Raw genomic sequence first — 7,535 nt, forward strand, 5'->3', positions numbered from 1 at the left:
CCGCAGTACACCTTTACAGAATGGACTTTCTCCTGCACAAATGCTGATGGGAAGGAGGATTAGAGCAAATCTCCTGATACATGATGAACTGCTTAATACACCTAACTCAGCGTTGGTCAGACTGAGTAAGGAACGTCAACAGGCGAAACAGAAACTGTTCCATGACAGGCGAGCAAAAAGCTTATCTGATCTAAAATCGGGTGACCAAGTCCGTCTCAGAGATCACGAGAAAGGTATTTGGGTGCAGAAAGGTATTGTGCAAGCACAAGTAGCACCAAGATCTTATACTATACGTACAGAGTGTGGAACGGAAGTAAGAAGAAATCGGGTGGATTTAAGATCTCAACCTAACCATAATGAAGACAACATGACTGAAGAATACCCTTCATCTGACATGTATGATGATCCTGATAATGGTGAACAAACCACGATTCTAGAAAGGTCCAACATGGTCAATGAAACACAGACTGTGTATGAAAGACCCAAAAGGGAAATACACAGACCTGAGAGACTCATTGAAATGTGTTAGATGATCTTCTTAATATGACGTTGTTAATTGTTACATTGAAGCGTACAGGGCTTATCTTTAAAGAAAAGAGGATGTGATGTTAGTGTATTAGAATGCTTAATATTTGTAGACACTCCCTTAGTAATATGTGTAAGCCTGAATCTTCAGTGATGGTCCCTGGGACCAGGGGGATGCTGGGAAGTGGGTGGTCCAGTGTGCAGTGTGCCTGGAGTTGGTAATGGAATAAACAGCACAGCAGTGAACTCACATGTCTCTGTGTCCTGATGACTGGATTTACAAACATATGAACAACACAAGGAGGAAGTTAGGATAAGGCTGTGGGAGGAGGAAGTTAGGATAAGACTGTGGGAGGAGGATGTTAGGATAAGGCTGTGGGAGGAAGAAGTAAGGGTTAGGCCTCTGGACGAGGAAGTTAAGGTTAGGAATCGGGGAAGAGTAAAAATATTTGCTGGGATGTGTCTAGATTCTGTCTGCCGGAATTTCGCTGTCGGTTTTGAGTCTTTAGGAATCCCAACTGTCAGGGTTTCATACTCAACCCATAAATACATTAGAGACTGTACAAAGAAGGGCAGCTTAAATGGTCCATGGCCTACATCACAAAACTTACCTGGAAAGAACTGAAAGTTCTTAATATGTATAGTTGGGAGCACAGAAAGGGAAAGGAAGGGGGGGGGGGTCATGATATAAACTCTCACATATACCAAGGGTTTTAACAAGGTCCAGGTAGACCTTGTAGACATTTTTCAAATAAAAAGATGTATTTAGAACACAAAGAAATGCCCTGAAATTGGAGGAAGAAAGGTTCAAAGAACATTTCAGGAAATTTACTTCACAGAAAGAGTAGTGGATAAGTGGAGTAGCCTCCCATCAGAGGTGGATACGCATGTGATGGGGCATTGATGGTGGTGTGATAGCGACTGCGTTCCCAGGCGCACGCACACAGGCAAAGCTCAGATGAAGAGACGGCACCTGCCCAATGCTGACGACGCATGTGATGATGCCCTGATGGTGGTGTGTCATTTGCTCATTTGATACCTTAATCAGGAAATTCTGAATGTGAATTTGCATAAGTGAAATGTAATAACCTTAGCAGTGATTGTGCGATCTCTCTCATCACACAATAATTACATTTCTGACCTATATCTGTGGGGGTGGGTGGGGTGGTGTGGGGTGGGGGGGGGATAGAAAGGGTGGGGTTTTGTTATTTCATTATTTTTCTCATCCAATAATACACCTGGAAACTATGATCAGGGGTAGACAAAATTATGTAGAATTTGGGGACCAAATAGATGCTCAAAGGAACTAACTTGTTACTTTAAGTAGACGGGAGACAAAATTGAAAATAAAATTGGTTATTACTTAAAAACCTATTACAGATAACAATTGAGTATTAATTAGGCAAGTGTACAGGTTCAATAGCATTTGTACTCCAAATGTAATTTTAGTTTTTCAACTAATGAAATTGAATCCCAGATGTTGGTGCTTTAGTTCCACCAGAGTACAAATAAATTAAGATAAAAATAATTCCTAAAAAACACACAGACACATATAAACAGCTTAAATGAAGCTTATTGTATTTAAATGAATGAAGCTATCATTATCTTGTCGTAGTTGTTAATCAGAAGGCTCCACTGTACAGATTCCAACTGAAATGTAGTTTTATGTCTCCTGATGTCTGGTTTACAGTAATATAATTGATCAGCAGGGTATCCGGTCAGATGTTATTCTAAGATTCATGTACTAGAATTAAAATTGAGCTCTATGTTGGCTTGTGGCCCTTGTCAAAAATATAATTCATTTGTTAGTATAAAACAAAATGTTTACAGCCCTTTTGGGGTATATGTGTGGACATCCAGTATTGGCAAATCCGGCTGATGTACCTGTCCCTGCCTGTGCCTAACTCGTGACATTTGCGGGATACCTCAGCCTTTTCGGTCTCTCCGATATTGGCTGTCCGCAGCTGCCGGTGTTTAGTCACTTCAATGCCGCTGCGTCCAGCAGTGGGGCAGGGAGCAATGTGATAAAGGGGTCTATTTAATAAGCCTTGGGTGGAGATAAACTGGACAGAGTTAAAGTACAAGCCAACCAGCTCCTAACTGCCATTTTTCAAACCTAGCATGTGACATGACAGTTAGGAGCTGATTGGCTGGTACTTTGGGCCTAATTCAGATCTGATCGCAGCAGCAAATTTGTCACCTAATGGGCAAAACCATGTGTTGTGCAGGTGGGGCACATATAATATGTGCAGAGAAAGTTAGATTTGGGTGGGGTGTGTTCAAACTGAAATCTAAATTGCAGTGTAAAAATAAAGCAGCCAGTATTTACCCTGCACAGAAACACAATAACCCACCCAAATCTAACTTTCTCTGCACATGTTATATCTGCCCCACCTGCAGTGCAATATGGTTTTTCCCATTAGCTGACAAATTTGCTGCTGCGATCAGGTCTGAATTAGGCCCTTTAACTCCATCCACTTTATCTCCATCCAAGGCTTAGTAAATAGACCCCAAAGTCACTAGGCGGGCGCCGTGACTGCCAGATGGTGATGTTGAAGTGTCCTGGGTGCTGCCACTGGTCTCCAACGAGTTTCATGCGTTATACGCACTTTTTCAAGAAAGACTGGTGATTGTTTAGATTCAAATATTTATAGCTACAAAACTTTATTGTTCCTTTGGAGAAAACGGCACCTTTATTTAATTATAATTTTTTTTTTAAGACTATAATTTTTATCTTAACGTAAGGATAACCAAACATTCAGTTCCCGCTGTTTTTTAGCACTTCCGGTCCGGAAGTTCAATTTTTTCCAAATGAATAATAAAGTTTTTTAGCTACTGTATAACTGGGATCAGTAGGATTCAGGGCTGCCACCAGAAATTATGGGGCCCGGGACTGAAAAAATAGGCAGGCCTCCCCCCCCCCCCCCCCCCCGCCCATAAAGTAGAAAAAAATTCTTACAGGCACTGTGTCGGCGTGCGCGCCAAAAAATAGGTGTGGCCAAATGCCACATGGGGGGTGGCCAATCCAATGAAAATGGGGGCGTGATACACATGGGGGGAGGGGCAGATACACATGACCGCAATAGTGCCAGATACACGTTGCCCCACAGTGCCAGATACATGTTGCCCCACAGTGCCAGATATACATTGCCCCACAGTGCCAGATATACATTTCTCCACAGTGCCAGATATACATTGCCCCACAGTGCCAGATACACAAATGCCCCACAGTGCCAGATACACAAATGCCCCACAGTGCCAGATATACATTGCCCCACAGTGCCAGATATACATTGCCCCCAGTGCCAGATATACATTGCCCCACAGTGCCAGATACACATTGCCCCCAGTGCCAGATACAGAAATGCCCCCACAGTGCCAGACATGCCCCCAGTCCCAGATACAGAAATGCCCCCAGTGCAGATATACATGCCCCCACAGTGCCAGATATGCCCCCAGTGCTGATACTACACATGCCCCCACAGTGCCAGATATGCCCCCAGTGCTGATACACATGCCCCCACCGTGTCTCCCACAGTGCCAGATTTACCCCCAGTGCTGATACACATGCCCCCACACACAGTGCCTCCACAGTGCCAGATATGCCCCCAGTGCCGATACACATGCCCCCACAGTGCCTCCCCCCCTCCGCTTCTCACCTGCTGGCTGCTGCTGTAAGGGCCCTAAGGGGAGGAGAGCGCAGCGTGCGCCTCTCCTACCCCTCCGTCTCCAGCGGAGGTGTCTATCTTAAATTCGGCGCCAGCCCGTGAGCCAATCAGAGCTCGTGGTCCGGCAGCCAATCAGGAATATTGTGTGTGCAGCCCGGGCCCTCCACTCTGTCAGAGTGGCCGGGCCCGGGACAACTGTACACAGGGCACCCCCTTGACGGCGGCCCTGGTAGGATTTACCGACAATCGGGATGCTGGCCGTAAGTATACCGGGAGCGGAGAGTACACAGAGTCCCCTTGCGGGCTTGCTGCACTCACCATGCTGCGGACTCGGTGGCTCACTGCGCTCACCACAGGTTATATTTCCACTCTATGGGTGTCGTGGACACCCACGAGTGGGAATAGCCCCTGTTAGCCGGGTTTCCGGCTGTCGGCATTGTCAGCGGTTGGGATCCTGGCTTTGGTATCCTGACCGCTGGGATTACAACTGCCAGCAACTCAACTGCATCCCCTGTAAATATTTGATTGTGAACAAACACCAGTCTTCCTTGAAAAAGTGCGTTTAACACGTGAAATGCGTTTGTGACCAGTGGCAGCACTCAGGACACTTCAACATCGCCATCCGGCAGTCATGCGCCTGCCGAGTGACATCAAATTGCTCCCCGGACCACCGCAGCGGCATTGATGCGGCTAACAAACACCAGGACCTGTGGACAACCTATATTGGAGAGAGCAAAAAGGCTGAGGAATCCCGCAGATGTCACAAGATAGGGACAGGTAAAGCAATCGAATTGGCCAATACTGGTTGCCCACACATATATCCCAAAAAGGCTGTAAACATATTGTTTTATACTAACAAATTAAATCGATTTTTTTACAGGTGCCACAATCTAACATAGCGCTCAATTTTAATGCTAGTACATGACCAAAAGGTGAAAAAAGGGGCAGACTAGATGGGCTGAGTAGTTCTTCTCTGCCATTCTATGTTGCTAATGTTAACATCTAAGCTGTTGCTATGTGAAATGGTGACAGTCTGAGGATGCTGACATGGTTAGACTGCAGGGGAGGTGGTAGGTTAGGCACTAGAGGTGGGTTAGGGTTAATGGTAGGGATTAGGTTTATGGCTAGAGGGTAAAATATCTACTGGAACACTGCTGCCGAAACTGATCCTCAAGTGACCGCTTAAGCCCGGAAAAAATGCTGGAGCTGCTGCAACCGCTGGGACTAGGTACAACACCACTAGACCACCAGGGACTATCCGTTTGAATGTCGACATGATATGTGTCGACCACTTGCACCCAACCCCCACCACGGCAGAGGGAGATTTTACAAAAAGTGAAATTTTCTGGCCTTTTTCAGACTATTGGATGCAATCTGAACATTCCTGTTTTAAACCTTAGGAAAAGATGTGAAGTGAAAACATTGCCAATAACATCAAACAGGCTTCAACTTGTAATTTTGTAGACTGTTCTAGATAAATAATGGCTAGAAGCAGATTTCCCCGGGTGTAGTACGGCTGACCGGTGGTCTCCTGACCGCCGGTCAGCTTACCGACGCCGGGATCCTGGCAGCATACCAACGCCAGGATCCCGGCGGGGACCGGCGAGTGGACACCCACGAGTGGAAATAGTCCCTGTTGGTCGGCATGCCGACCATCGGGATAGTGACCCGTCGGGCTGGTGGAGGAGGTCATGTGACTGTCGGTCAGCTGACCGGCGGTCACATGAATACCACCCGATTTCCCCTATAACATACTCTGAGTAGCAGCAGGAGTTAGCATGAGCCACTCGCTATAGGAGAGCGACTATAAATGTCTTTTACTGGACAGTACCTGCGGAGGGAGAAACCAGTGTCCGCCATTTCTCCCATCAGGCCAGAAAAGTACAGAGCTGAAGTCAGCACTGCTGTTGGGAGGTGGTTGCCGAGGAGCTGGTGATTATAGCAGAGGGACCGATGCAGCTTCTCTAACTGAGTAGAAGTGTGTTACAGTGCCACTTCCACAGCATTGGCAGGACCAGCAGCGATGCCAAGACTGTGGAGTTGGCATTGGGGAGACTGAGGCATATATCATCCAGAGAGGTTGTTTCCAAGTGTGACAGTGTAGCATAGACGAAAACAGCTGTGAGTGGCGCAGGCATCTATGGGCAATAAGCACTACCCCATGGTTCAGGACCAGAGGCAGGAGTCCTGTGGGAACATATACACACACCTAAGCTAGCGCCAATCCCCTGCCTGACACCTCTAAAGTCAGTATGGATTCCAACAGCGCAGGTAGCAGAGGTGAGCACAGTTAAACCTAAATATCAGGAAGGAAGCACCGATATCCAACTGTCAATTCTGACAATAGCTCCTTATTGAGATACATAAGAAATGGAAAAAAAAGACACTTTTTTGGGTGCACTCTTAGAAAAGAATGACTATGTTGATTGGTAAATATGAAAACATAACTTTTATTAGTAATGATTAATAAATATCAGTGTATCCAAAAAGACAAACGGTACATATTTTAAGAAAACAGATTAAGAACAGGTAGTCTGTGGCTCAAAATTATTTTAATGATGACATACAATGCCCTGATGGTGTTTATTGATTATCGTGATCACTAGGACCAACAGCAAAAAATATAATTCCTTGAGACCTTTAATTTGGTCAATCAGCAAGGAGCTCACGTGCATAAGCCAAATAGCCTTATTATTACAGCATTATCCTCTTGAAGAGTGCCTAACAGGTACTCTTGTAATTGCAATGATTAGTGTGTGCTTGATAGGGTCAACATGAAATCTTAAGTTCCTTAACATGTGAGTCAGGTTCCAGTGTGAAAGAAGATAAGTGGTGATGTCAGTGTTAGGCACAGAGTATTAAGGTTTTTCACAAATCTCTACTACACTTGGTATACCCAGAAGGTCTCCCATCCAAGTATTAACCAAGCCCAGCACTGCTTAGCTTCCAAAATCGGACGGCATTGGACGTTAACGGTGTGGTATGATAGTAGAAAAGTTAGAGTCTTGGGACCACTCCAGGATCAATGATGAGAGATCACCTAGCAAAGTCTAGGGTAAAGTATGACAAGAGAGAAAATTAGGCTGGAGTCACAAAACGGTCTCCAGGTGGAAGTACAGTAAAGTGGATCTGTTGTCAGCGTTAGGCAGGGGCAAATTCTGAGCAGCGGAGCCTTAGCTCTCCAATCTGGTGGAGATTATTATCATCATAATTCAATGTCTGGTGCAGAATCATAAATCCCTTATTGCCAAGGATAGACTGAGTAATCTTTTAGTGCTGACTTTAACAACAATATAGTTTGAGAGAATTATTTAAAGCAAAATATTGCTACCTGTTGGCTTA

General features: G+C 45.4%; 1 pseudogene; it reads right to left on the reverse strand.

The window, feature by feature from the left end:
* Positions 1 to 7,068: 7,068 nt before the first annotated feature.
* Positions 7,069 to 7,187, reverse strand: LOC134981689 (5S ribosomal RNA; annotated as a pseudogene).
* Between the last annotated feature and the right edge of the window lie 348 nt (positions 7,188 to 7,535).

This window comes from Pseudophryne corroboree, chromosome 12, assembly GCF_028390025.1.
Source record: "Pseudophryne corroboree isolate aPseCor3 chromosome 12, aPseCor3.hap2, whole genome shotgun sequence".
In the NCBI taxonomy this organism is placed as follows: domain Eukaryota; kingdom Metazoa; phylum Chordata; class Amphibia; order Anura; family Myobatrachidae; genus Pseudophryne; species Pseudophryne corroboree.